Source organism: Mytilus californianus, unplaced genomic scaffold (assembly GCF_021869535.1).
Source record: "Mytilus californianus isolate M0D057914Y unplaced genomic scaffold, xbMytCali1.0.p SCAF_18, whole genome shotgun sequence".
Taxonomy (NCBI): Eukaryota; Metazoa; Mollusca; class Bivalvia; order Mytilida; family Mytilidae; genus Mytilus; species Mytilus californianus.
Window position 1 is genome coordinate 9,979,068 of NW_026262666.1, and position 14,493 is coordinate 9,993,560.

Here is a 14,493-nt window from a genome sequence, read left to right on the forward strand (position 1 = left end):
GGTCCCCTAGATCTATAGTCATTTTTTCTTTCTTCAAAAGAATGATAAACCTTGCCCAAAAAGGTTTTCATGGGGAATATCATTCAATGATGAAATCCTGTTTTCCAAATTTTATATAAAAACTTTGATATTGACAAAAGAAGGGGAAAGGGGGGGGGGGGGGGGGGTGTAGTCATTCAAAACCTAGCTGTCACCCTTAATTCATAATGAGTTGATTACTAACATGTGATTTAATAAAAACCATTTCAATACAATCCCACTTTCAGTCTCTGATTACAATCATTTCTTTTACCAAACAGATTATCAAATATGATTAACCTAATTGAAAGCTTTGCCTGAGGGTCACATACATGTAGATATATCTATGCAGCAATCAAGGATCAACATCAATGAGTATCATGAATACAATTCAAAGCCATGATCAATTGTCCTAATTGTTTAATGATTTATTTAAAACTAAATGACCAATCTTCCATATAAGGCTAAGGCATAATATAACTAACTAGATACATGTAGTGATGTACATGTTTATTGCAACAAATGACAACCTCATGAGTCATGACATATTGTAAATTTTTAATATACTGCAACAAATTACAACCTTATGTACTGTAAATGTATAAAGCAACAAATGACAACCAGAGTAGGATTTAGGGGCAGGGCCCGGCCCTCCCTTTCCCTGTAAGAAAATGATTAATTATATAGAGAATCACTGAAGCATGACCAGAGCAGGACCCCTCTGAGGCAGTCAGTGGGCGCGGCCCATAAAATTTGTTGATCTGACACTGACAACTTCATGTAGTGTACATCTGTATACTGCAACAAATGAGAACTACTGAATGACAAAATACTTATTTCAAATCTCATAATTCCATTTTTGTATTCTAATCATACAAAATGGAATTCTTTCGCTACACATCACATTTAACAACACATTCACATTTGGTTAAAGTAAATGAATGCATTTCTCAGAACATTATTGATGTATTGCCATTATCATGATTATGCACTTCTCTTTTGAATTTTTAGTCCAATTAATTTCTGGGTTTTCAAAAATAAACAAACAGTTCGTATTGTCCCCTGCGAAACGCCATGCAGGGGACATATAAATACCGTCTGTCTGTGTGTGTCCGACAGGTCTTGTCACCTCATTCATGTGTACAATTGTTATGAAGCCTTTAATTCTCCTAGTTACAATGTATTCATTTTAATAAAAAGTTTTAAAGAACCCCTTAAATTATTTTGTTTACTAGTCGCCCTTCCTTGAATAAATCAAATATGCCTAATGTGTGGGACATTGAAACTTAGTTCTTTTATTGATAAATGAATATATACTTTTATTTGTTCTTACAGATAATCAAGTTTCAAAGACCATATATATACATCATGTATAATGTTTACAAGAAGTAATATTTGACATCACCTTTATGGTAAGTACCTTTTGTTATCAATATTTGAATTATAGAACTATACAACAACTTATAGGTAGATAAAGGAAACAAGCATGCAATGGATACTGCTGTGTTTTTTTATTTGGAGTCACACACAAATTAATAATTATGTCCCTTATGCTTATTCTCATTAGATTAATCATTTTCTTGACCTGCTGATTATTTTTATTTAATGAAGGTGTGGTTTGTTTGTTTTCAGTTATTCTTTGGTGAAAATTAATAATTACGTCACATTTTCTTGATTTCCTCTGAAATTTATAAAAAAAAAAGTAGGCAACAAATTGCTAATGCAATCACATAGAGATAACACATCTTATTGCAGGTAGTTCCAAAAGCACATAATTATACAACTTATTTTGAAAACAAACCAGAATTCTAATTGATAAATGTATTTATACTTTATTTGTTTTACAGAGAATCAAGTTTAGAAGACCACATATTAAGATACAGGAAATTTACATTTATTCTCGCTGTAAAGGTTAGTACTTTAAGCTTTTACTTTTTTTAATTATAAGACTAGTGAAACTAGCATGCAATGTAATAATGCTTTATTTGCTCGCACATATTCATAGATATTTTTTAACTGAAGTAAGTAAAATTTGAATTCTTAAACACAGTTATGGCATACATTTAGTAATTGTTTGCAGATGCCAGACTCAAACAAAGAGTTATTGTTCTTTAATATGCACTTTTTCAGATAATTAATCAACTTATTTACTTGAGGCAACCAATTTGAATTCTAATTGATAAATATATATATATATACTTTATTTATTTTACAGAGAATCAAGTTTTAGAAGACCTTAATTATTTACATTAAGATACAGGAAATTTATATTTAATCTTGCTGTTGAGGTAAGTACTTAAATTTTTAGTTTTTTGAATTGTAAGATTATCATGACTATTCAATGGATAGATAAGTGAAACTAGCATGCAATGCAATACTGCTTTATTTGATCAGAGCCACATACAAAGAATCCATCCTAACACACAAAATAATAAATACATTGAGTTACGTCCCTTTATCAATGAAGATCTGCACATATTCATAGATTTTTTTTAACTGAAGCAAGTAAAATTTGAATTCTTAAACACAGTTATGGCATACATTTAATAATTGTTTGCAGATGCCAGACTCTAAACAAAGTGTTATTGTTCTTTAATATGCACTTTTTCAGATCATTAATCAACTTATTTACTTGAGGCAACCAATTTGAATTCTAATTGATAAATATATATATACTTTATTTATTTTACAGAGAATCAAGTTTAGAAGACCTTAATTATTTACATTAAGATACAGGAAATTTATATTTAATCTTGCTGTTGAGGTAAGTACTTAAATTTTTAGTTTTTTTGAATTGTAAGATTATCATGACTATTCAATGGATAGATAAGTGAAACTAGCATGCAATGCAATACTGCTTTATTTGATCAGAGCCACATACAAAGAATCCATCCTAACACACAAAATAATAAATACATTACCACAACATACAGATCAAGTTTGTGTTACAGTGGATTCGCTTTCAGAAGCTCCTGCATGCGTAGTATATATCTCTCAATTAATACTATATACCGACTTTAGAGAATTACATGAGCTTCACAACAGTTGACACATGTGGACAAACATTTACCGTTCTGAAGTTATGCCCCTTTATAATTGGCCAAATTTCTGTTCCTAACTTAAATTTGCCTCATATAAATTCTAATTGATAATATTAGTTACATGATGTGTAAGTGACCTAATACGATATATTGGGTCAATAAATTCAATATGGGGTGAGAGCATTGTTGTTTTAATGAAGGGTTGTGGCATCATTTATGTTTTGAAAGGGAAGTAACTCCTTACTAACCCCATATGGTAACTAACCATGTATGGTTGCTAACTGTATATTTTTTAGGACACCCTATATCAAATATACATAGTCACCACGTGTAGTCCTTTAACCAATCATATCTCTATAAATCTATAGGAGGTAAGATAAATGTATATATACTTTATTTATTTTACAGAGAATCTGCAACCTTAGAAGACCATATATTTATATTAGATACAGAAAATTTATATTTTACCTCACTGTTAAGTAAGTACCTTTTGTTTTCAATATTTTGATTGTAGAATCATACAATGAATTATGGTTAGATGAGGGAAACATGCATGCAATTCAATACTGCTGTATTTTATTTTAAGGCATAATTGAACAATCAATATTCTTACACCAAAACTGGTACACAGAGTTATGGCCCTTTATCAAAAAAATAAATTGAGTTATTTTTTTTTAACATACAGATGATCCATAACATTCTATCAACAAACAAATATTTCATCTGACTGCTGATAAAAGCTTTGGCTGCTAATTAATTTCACGTTAGGTGCCAGCTAGATGACCAAAAAAGCTCTTTAAACACATAGTTTTTAATTCCTTGTTGCAACTGTTTATAAATATGAATTAAGGTGTATTATCTTTTAAGAAGTTACTTTAATCTGTTTTTACAGACAATGGCAAGATGTCAATTTTGGACTGAAGTTATTCCTTATTATACAAATGCTCGTGATGCCATTATGTATAGGTTTCTCTTTGGAGAATACTGTAATGTACTTTCAGATAGTAATATTTCTGAGGAATTATCTAATGTTTGTACATATCTAGGAGATTGTGACTGTTGTAATTGTAGAAGAAGAGCAAGTACTATTGCGGCACCTAGTACAATTGATTCATCTGATTCTCTGTTTGCATTAAGCAACAGGTTTTCAGATTCAATTGAACTTTCATGGCAATCACAGGCTGTTCCTACTTCACCATCACATTTTAGTGATAGTGAAAGTTGGATAACCTCTGATTCCAAGGACATTGAAGTTCCTCACCAACATAATGAATCATTTGCTTCAATATTTGTTGAAAGCAAGTCGTTCTCAGTTGATGAGGAATTAGATTTAGATCAACATTGGTTAACTGAGTCATCAAATATCTCGAAGAGTTATGATGATTTAGATAGCCAATGTTTGTCTGATGGCGAACACATATTTAACCAACCCCTTTCAGAATCAGGTGGTCTAAGTATTGGTAATGGTGAAAGTCAGTGCTCAAATGATTATTTTGGTACACCATATCCAAAACTAGTTGATGCGCGTTTCAGCAATACTGAAACTCAGCCTTCCATATATTTTAAGGATGAACTACCTTCAGCAGCAGGTGTATTAAGTTTCAGTGATACTGAAACTCAATTACCATCTGTTGTTGATGGCTTACCATCCCTAAAATTATTGGAAACAAGCTTTAGTGATGCTGAAACTCAGGCACCAGCTGGTTTTGTATATGGATTGCCTTTAGCATCAGATGAACCAAGTTTCAGTGATGCCGAGACTCAATGGCCAACTGATTTTGAAGGAGGAATACTTTGTTTCCAGAGTTTGGTAAGTGAACGGGATGAAGATAGTGATACAGATTGTTCATCCAATTCTGTTTCCCTTATCAAATTCAAGAAAATGAAGTAAAGTGGTGCAATTTTATGTGTTCCTTTTATACTTATTACATTTTTAAAAATTATGTTTTGCAAAATGCAGGCAATTAGACATGCAATCAATTTTAAATTCCAAACTAATGAGTATATTTTTCAATGGTTTTTACTTTGAATTAATTTTTCGGTAATTGCATGTCTGAACAAATTGAATAAATAAATTTCTGTTTATCTCAGGACTCTTGTTTACATCTTATTTGTCTTCTATCAATGTCTATACAAAAGCTAGAGTATAACTATAATTGTGATAACGTCACATACATTTGGATTTAGATTTCTTTTTACTGTACTCTAGTTTTTATGAAGAAATAGCTACTTGCAATTTTCATACTATCACAACAGCTCTTTATTTTAAATAATGGTTATGAAAATATTTTAAAACTTTGTCAATTAAAATACATATATTTATAAATATTTTTATGTGTTTGAAAACTTTTATCATGTTTATCAGTCAGTCAGTTTGTTTTAAATCTGTGATGTTATATTGGTAAATTTTGAAATTCCAAACTCCGGGATATAATACACACTTTTAGCTACCAATGAAGAAAACCTAATATGGCAAATGAGCATATAATGTTTAATAATGGAAATGACTTCTAATAAGACCAGAATCATTTATATAAAGGAATTAAAATTTATTTGTAAGGTGAGAAATTATTCCCAAAGCTTTAATAAAAATCACATGCTTTTGATATTTGTTATTGCACAATATTTTCAATACATTTTACCACTATTTCAGGTTAAAAACTAATTTGGAATATGAATTATTTAAATTCTTTAACGTGTTTGACATTGATTCAATGATTCAATAAGCAAAACTTATCTTAGTGGTACTGGATATTCCAACACTTATGATGTTTTGCTAGAATCTTTACTTTTACAAATTGTCAGATCATTTACAAAAAATGAATTTAGAGTACAGTCCCTTTCATGAAATTGAAATTTTATGTATTTGATATTACTTTTAGTTCATATAAAAAAAGAACGTGTTATGGGTAACATGTATAAGGGATGTTTATTTTACGATTAGAATTGACAAAATGTGTCTTACTTACAGCACACTTTTTATACAAAGGTAATAAACTTGCACATAATGGATCACGTTCCTCCTCTTCCATTTCACATGGAAACTCTAACAAATAAACATGTGATCAAATTATTTCAAGAAAGTAAAACGCATTTTAGAGCAGGAAGTCAGCGTATCCTGCATAGATGGGTATGCTCTTTCTTGAATAAAAATGAAAATGAAATACATTTGAGCAGTTTATTCAAAAGAATAAAATCCGTGATTGCAAATCTTAGAAAACTAAAAACCACACGAAGATATGAAGAAGCTGATGCGTATGAAAAACATTTATTCCAAATTCCAAAGAGATTTCACATTAAACCAACCAGCACAAATTTGGACTCTCAGCATAAACTAATCTCCCTGAAGAAGAAAGTTTCTGTTTTATACTTACAATTGGCAAATGAGAAGAAAAAGGTGAAAAGAAAAAATACTAAAATAACAAATTTGAAGAAAGAAATTGATTTTATTAAAGTTTTGAACAAGAGGCCAAAATCTACAGCAAAGTACGTACAAACAGATGCAGTAAAAACATTACCTAAAATCAGCATGGGCTCCCAGTGTAATTTGACAAGGCTAGACAGCATGGAATTAAAGAATGAAATAACTTACTGGCAAAATGAAGTCATCAAAATCAACCAAATGAATGAACCAGATCAACCTGTACCATCGGTGAAAAAAGAACTAGAGGAAATCCATTCTCCCATAAAATCAGGGAATGTGTATTGGCATGCATTTCGAAAAATGTGCCAATGCAAAATATTTCAGATGTGATTGGCAATATATGCAAAATTTTTAATGTAGAGGAAATAGACACTTTGCCCTCAGTTGCATCAATTCATAACATTTCACGAGAGGCCAAAGCAATATGCAATAAGCAACTTGAAGAGGTAATTAAACATTCTAACAATTTAACCATAATGAAAGATGCTACAACAAAACAAGGGAGACAATTTTATGGTGCGAAAATAAATTGCAGCACAGGAGAATTTACTTTAGGTAATTGATATTACTTTAAGTTCATGTAAAAAAAGAAGATGTGGTATGACTGTCAATGTGAAAACGTTAACGAGAGGCCAAAGCAATATGCAATAAGCAACTTGAAGAGGCAATGTTTGTCTGATGGCGACCACATATTCAACCAACCCCTTTCATAATCAGGTGGTCTAAGTTTAGGTAATGGTGAAATACTGTAATGTACTTCCAGATAGCAATATTTCTGAGGAATATAATATTAGTTACATGGTGTGTAAGTGACCTAATACGATATATTGGGTCAGTAAATTCAATATGGGGTGAGAGCGATGTTGTTTTTATGAAGGGTTGTTTAAATAATACACCTGGCCATATATAGGTGAACTAAACGGAAAATTAAAAAACGGAAAGTCCCTAATATAATGGCAAAATCAAATGATAAATCAAATAGGGGTACAACAACAACACGGACCCCACCAAAACAAGGGGTGGTTTCAGGTGCTCCTATAAGGAAAGCAAAACCAGCTCCACATGTGGGACATGTCATGGTGCATGTGGTTACAAAGCATGTAAATAGTCTAATTCGGTTGGTCACAAATAGGGGTCCAACAACAACAAGGACCCCACCAAAATATAAACCTAAACTGTGTACAGGCCTTGCATGATTTCAATTATAGAGAAATGGAATGTTCACATTTTAAGATTTTCCATCTCTTCTGTCATATAATTTAGTTGTGAACTGTGAACATATTTAAGGTATCATAAAATTGATTAAAAATATGAGAAAAGAATGAAAACCATAACAGCCAGTGGCAAATATTTCATGCATATTCCTGACAAGACCGGATGAACACATAGTATTATTATTATATGTGAATCACCAAACATATGCTTTGCAGGATTAAAAGAGATATCAAGTGGGACGGCAGACAAATATGTAAAAGCGACATTAGATATGGTCAATGAGGCTTCAACCACTACTGAATTTGTTGGGAAATTAACGAATTGCATGACAGACAGGAGTGCGACCGAGTTGAAATCCAACAAGTTACTTAGCGAACTAAAAACAGAGGAATTGACAAATGACAATGAACTCAATGAGTTTCAGTGCTCCGTACACCCATTGTTACAATTTGCAGATGAAGTGGAAAAAGTTGCAAAGGAAATTGAAAAGAAGTATGATGTGAAGTTTAAGAACTTATTCCGAAACAAAGGCGAATCGTATTCTCATAATTTGATACGGTGTGTTTCCAAGTTATTTCATAGTGACAAAGTTGGAGACCCCCTTTTTTGTAGAAGTTTTTTACGGCAAAATGATATAGTACATGTCCCTATATTAGACTTTGTGGGCAATCGCTTCAATACTCTATTTTATAATGCTTGTGGTACTTTTTGCCTTAAAGATCTTCTGACATCATACATTACTTCTTCAAAAGATAAACCAAATTTTATGTTCACATCTATTCTGCAACTATTTGAGAATGAAATCATCACAGCAATAATACAATCTATTGGAATCATCTACATCAAAATTACCGCTCCTTATTTTTCTTTGGCATCTCAGAACAAGCCTGCACTGGAAATGGCAACAACTTACAACACTTTGGTTGATGAATTAGAAAAAATCGTTAAAAATCCCGCTTTACTTTTAGATACAGAATATATAATGTTTCCAGGTCATCCTTCTGAAATTTCTACTTTTAATATGGCAGTTTTAAAACCACTGGTAGCATATGCTACAGTTATAGAATGTCTTGGACAAATGGCATTGTCTATCTTAAGTAAATGCCGGAAATTTTTCACAAATTATCTTCCAGGAGGAAAATACCATAATCCATCTTTAAAAACAATTAATGAGTCATCAACTTGTCCGTCTAATAATATTTCTTTAGAGAGAATGATGGGACAACTCGACCGCCAAAAAACCATTTCACCCAACATAAGTTTGACGACAATAAATGCAAAGTTGATGTTGAAAAACAACAAGACAATGGCATGGCTAGGGGAAAAAATGAGGAGGATAAAAGTATAATTATGGCCCAGGCAAGAAGAGATGCTGAAATTTTAAAAGAAAAATCTATTGCAGATGACATAAAAATAGAGCAGGAAAGGAGAGAAACTATCAAAGAAAGAATTGAAGAAAAAGAGGCAAAATTGAAAAAATCACAACAACATTTAAAAGATGTAATTAACCAAATTGACAAAATGGGGGGGAAATGGAAAAATGAATTTGAAAAGAACAGCTATATTCAGGCATTGCAGTATAAAAAAGATAAGTTGAATGCTTTAAAAACCCAAATTCTATTCCGAAAAGATGTTGAAAAACAAATTTGTGACAAAACCCTATTTAGAAGAAATTTAGATATACAGCAATTACAGAAAAATTTGATAAATTTGATGGAAGAAGAAAACAAAATAACAAATCTTGAGGATGCCATAGTTCCAATGGAGGTAGATGCAGATATCAATTTGAGTGGAATATTAAGTAACCATGACAACCCATCATCACCATTGCCAGCTTCTTCAACCGTAATTTCAAACCCTGATCAGTCACCATCTATACCTGAACCATCAACAGCTAATAATTCTCAGTCGCCATCATCGTCATCCGTTCCAAAACGTAATCAGTCTGCATCTCCATCTGCACCAACACAACACGAATTAATTTCTAAACCACCATGCTGGTTTAACCAGAAGTACATAACACATACTTGGGATGAGGGGTCAGAATTGACAACCTACCATGGGAAAATTGTACATTATGCGGCACGCAGAAAAACTTTTAGGGTAAAAAAAAATTTCAAATTTATCTGGCGTGCATGTAGATTCCTTGTTTCACATTTGTTTTAATGGTGTACTGAAAAATTAGACTTACATTGTCACCATGGGAAAATAATAATATAACAACCTTATTGAGGTGAACAAAATACCTTCCTTATTCATTGTTGAAGCATATATTCGCAAAGGTTTTTATTGCAATTGTTGCATGCAATTTTTAACACACACTTTATCATTAAATATATATATCATGTTACATCCAATGTGTAGGATTACAACACATCATCACACACCATCCCTTCACAAGTTATGGTAGGAACACAATATTTCACACATTGTACAAACTTAATTTCAAGTGTTTACACTCATTTACAGGTTGTATTTATTAATTATATATATAAAAAAGAAGATGTGGTATGATTGCCAATGAGACAACTCTCCACAAGAGACAAAAAAGACACAGACATTAACAACTATAGGTCACCGTACGTCCTACAACAATGAGCATATCCCATACCGTATAGTCAGCTATGTAAATGTATATATAGATTGTAGAATGTAGATACATGTATATATATATATATATATGGAACTGCAATTATTCAGTATTTAAAAATAAATTCCAAGTCTATCTTTTTCCTGTTTGTAATTCCATTATACTCAATTTCCTAAAATTTTCCATGTTGAATATTTTAGCGACTTGTGTACAATGGAACTGATCAAATTGAAAGTTTAATATTAAACCATATAAACTTTGACAAGAAAAATTGAAGCCTACCACAAAAATTGACTCTTTTATATGTTAATTAGCAAAATTTAATTCATTGCAATAAAATTACTGATATGGCTGCCATAAAGAATAACTACTTCAGTCTGCTCCCCTAAATGTAACAAAACACTAGTTTTATTTCATTGTTCAATAATGCTTTCATAGCTTAAGTTGTGGCTTTGTCATTGCTTTATTCATGCTGCATTTTGTCACTTTATGTTGCATTGCTTTTATATATTATGTTGCTTTGTGTTAGTTACTTTATGTTGCTTTGTGTTAATTTATGTTGCTTTGTGTTACTTCATATTGCATTTTTTAGTTTATGTTACTTCATGTCATTTTATGTTGCTGCTTTGTGCCAGTTAATTATTGTGTTGCTTTTATTTTATTTTTAAATAATGATTTGAGAAAATTTATTTGTTTACTAATACTGTACAGTGTTGTGAAATACGACTTTGAATCTACTTTAACAAAAGCTAAAATAAGAATATATTTCTTTTAACAGGTAATATATTGGAATGAACTGGAGGGCCAAATAGAGAACACAAACCTTGAAAAGTATGACTTAACAGTGAATGAATTGAAAAATGACATAAGTGAAGGGACTTTAAAGATTATGTAAGTGTTCTTCAATAACTATAAATTGAAATAATTTTAGATGTTATCTTTTGAAATTACAAGGAAAACTTGGAACTGTAGGAGTATGTCCATGAAGGACTCAAAATGACCCTGAAAATCAAAAATATATCCTAAAAATAAAAAAATAGAAAATAATGTGATGCTAAAATCTGAAGAGTTAGAAATAATGAATGAAAAACATAAAGAATAGAGAAACATGATCTCACAAAGTAATAATAACAAATAAAGCTACCCATTCAGACAGTTTTAAAAGTGGTCATTTTAATTTAATTTGTAGAAAAAAAACTTAGAATTTATCAAAAAATGTTGACGATAAAAAAAATCATTTGAACATTGAATCGAAGAATTATGTGATCACAATTTGTTCCATTGTTCTTTTCTGTCAACATAATAAATTTTTTTTATTTTTCAGATATTGATTTAAGAAAGAGACTATAGTTTATTTTAATCAAACTTTTTATAGTAAGTAATAAAAATGAATAAGAGTTATCTCTCTTTGCCAAGTCAATTTTTGGGAAATGCCTATTTGTTACTGTATAAAGATGCTTCAATAACGTCCTTAAAATAGCATCCAATCAAAAAGTGTAATATTTACAAATTAGGTGAAGGTCTCCAGGTGAATATTTTATGAAGAAAAGTAGATTGTAGTGAAGTTGAATTTTTTTCCTGAAGTAGCTACCAATATATCTAAATCCAAAATAACAATAACCCGTTTTACAACTACTCTAACCAGTTTGATTATATATGATTATATTTAACACAGAGAAATCCCTATCACGGCTGTCATTCGGTATATCGAGTCAGTAACTATGCGTGACATACATAACTACGGTTCACATGCACTCATTGTAACTCAAGTCACACTGCGTGACATACATAACTACATTTCACATGCACTAACTAACTCAAGTCACCCTACGTGACATACATTACTACAGTTCACATGCACTAACTGTTACTCAAGTCACTGCGTGACATACATAATTACAGTTCACATGCACTAACTGTTACTCAAGTCACTGCGTGACATACATAATTACAGTTCACATGCACTAACTGTTACTCAAGTCACTGCGTGACATACATAATTACAGTTCACATGCACTAACTGTTACTCAAGTCACTGCGTGACATACATAATTACAGTTCACATGCACTAACTGCACGAAGATTACTACATCATAACATCAATGTAAAGTTAACAACTGTACCAACACATATTTTGCACACTACTGTTATATGATCCAGTCAATTTTAATTATCTTTTAAATATAAAGTGTAACCGATGTTACTGAAAGAAGTTTTCTAATTGACATCAGTTTAGTACTTATAATTTCATAATATTCACAGATCTCATTTCTCTCTATTTCTACTTCTTATGTTTCATAATAGTTAATAAAATCAAAATTACATTCAACGAAAATCTAACATTGAATTCATATATATATATATATATCAAACTATTAATCAAATTTCGCACATGGCGACCAAACATATCGCACCAAGCGATCTAGTGAAGTAATGTCTACAGTACATCACTATGTAGTTCAAACTAACTAACTCAAGTCACCCTGCGTGACATACATAACTACAGTCCAAATTAACTGGATCTCGGTTTAGTCACCCTGTGTGACATACATAACTACAGTTCAAACTTACTGTATCTCAAGGTCAAACTAACTGGAATTCGAACTCAAGTTACCCTGTGTGACATACATAACTACAATTCACATGCACTAACTGTAACTCAAGTCACCCTAAGACAATAATCATAGCACTGCACAAAGATTACTAAATTCGTAACTTCACTTAAATGTATATTTAAAATGTACGAACACATATTTTGCAAAATATCGTCACTTAATTATATATATGTATATATTATATATTCTCCAGAATCTTTAACAGAACTTTGATAATTATCTGTAAAACGATCAACAATTCTATGCCAAATATAAGATTCAAGATTGTATTAAAAAAACTTTAAAACACATTTTCTTAGACATAATTAAATGTTGTAAACTGGAGTAATCCGTGAATAAAATATCTAAATAATATCATAGATATTTAGCAATTTCTTAAGATAGATAGACAAACTATTCAGGACTCTCTGTAACAAATCTGGTTTTATTTTTCTCTCAAAATTTGATATCTAGTGTTAACAAATATATAAATAGTGGAATTCATATTCGACCGAACTGTTATTACATAACGTGCCCCATGTCTCTTCCATAGTAGTTTTATCCATTTGCCAGTTTTATTCGGAAATTCGATATTCGAACATCAAAATTTAGTCAGAGACATATATACACATATATACATAAACAGTTAGCAGAGATAAATTATGTCAAAAAATAGTGAACACTTTAAGTGTCAAGTAACATATAACATGAATCCCATTTTCATATAAAACAGTTAACAACATTGCCAATTTTAACAGAACAGATAACTGACAGTGGGTTGAAAACAGTTAACAGTTTATATATATTTCAAATAACAGTTAACAACACCTTGAAATAGCCCAAAACAGGTCAACAGAAAAAGGTATCCCCCCTCCCTCGTCTAGTTCAAAGCTTGGTAAATATTCAAATCTCCTATATCATCTTCTCGTCATAAATATGCATTTAACCTACCACTTTATACAGAAATGTTCCCGTTTATTTTTCAAAGATATATTTAGAAATCAGTTCAAAATGTGCCCCGAGAAATTCAAGGGTAACTGTCAAAAACTTATGTCTACAACATTCAACGACTGGCAATTAAATTTCTGACTTGGTAAAGAAAATAAAAGATAGACAATGATGAAAGCAAACTAAATCATGATAACTAAACTTAAGTTTGAGAGAAAAAAAAAGATATGTATAAGAGACATATAGCATAGTTTGATTTATCAGAAAAATATATTATCTTATAAATAAACAATTTATCAGCGTATTTAGTATACGCACCTTTCCAAAATAATACAATATTTAAAGAATTAGGCGCGCTTTGTGCATTTCAAAGAAGCACGAACAATGACGTTACGTCATAGTACATTTCATAGCATCAGAGTAAAAAAAAAAACAATGGCTCAAAAGTGGCCCCGTGGCACTGAACGTAGTACGAAAAAAATGGCCCAAAAGTGGCCCATGGCACAGAGATGGTTAAGGAATGACTGTAATTTTTTTTATGTCTATGAAGAAATAACATAAAAAATGTGGTGCACACTGAATAACCCGTGTGCACCACATTTTATGTCTATAAGCTGATAGACAAAAAAACATTAACCCTTTCAGTGCCAAGACCAAAATTTA

The 14,493-nt window shown here is 31.1% G+C and overlaps 1 long non-coding RNA gene across 2 annotated transcripts; it reads left to right on the forward strand.

The window, feature by feature from the left end:
- Nucleotides 1-1,354: 1,354 nt before the first annotated feature.
- Nucleotides 1,355-11,713, forward strand: LOC127726696 (uncharacterized). Of its 2 annotated transcripts, XR_007993645.1 has the most exons (6): nucleotides 1,355-1,430; nucleotides 1,866-1,929; nucleotides 2,711-2,782; nucleotides 3,468-3,538; nucleotides 11,067-11,179; nucleotides 11,613-11,713. It is a non-coding gene; the product is annotated as an uncharacterized LOC127726696 (long non-coding RNA). The 2 variants fall into 2 exon arrangements; XR_007993646.1 differs by lacking the exons at nucleotides 1,355-1,430; nucleotides 1,866-1,929 and adding an exon at nucleotides 2,250-2,306.
- The last annotated feature ends 2,780 nt before the right edge of the window (nucleotides 11,714-14,493 follow it).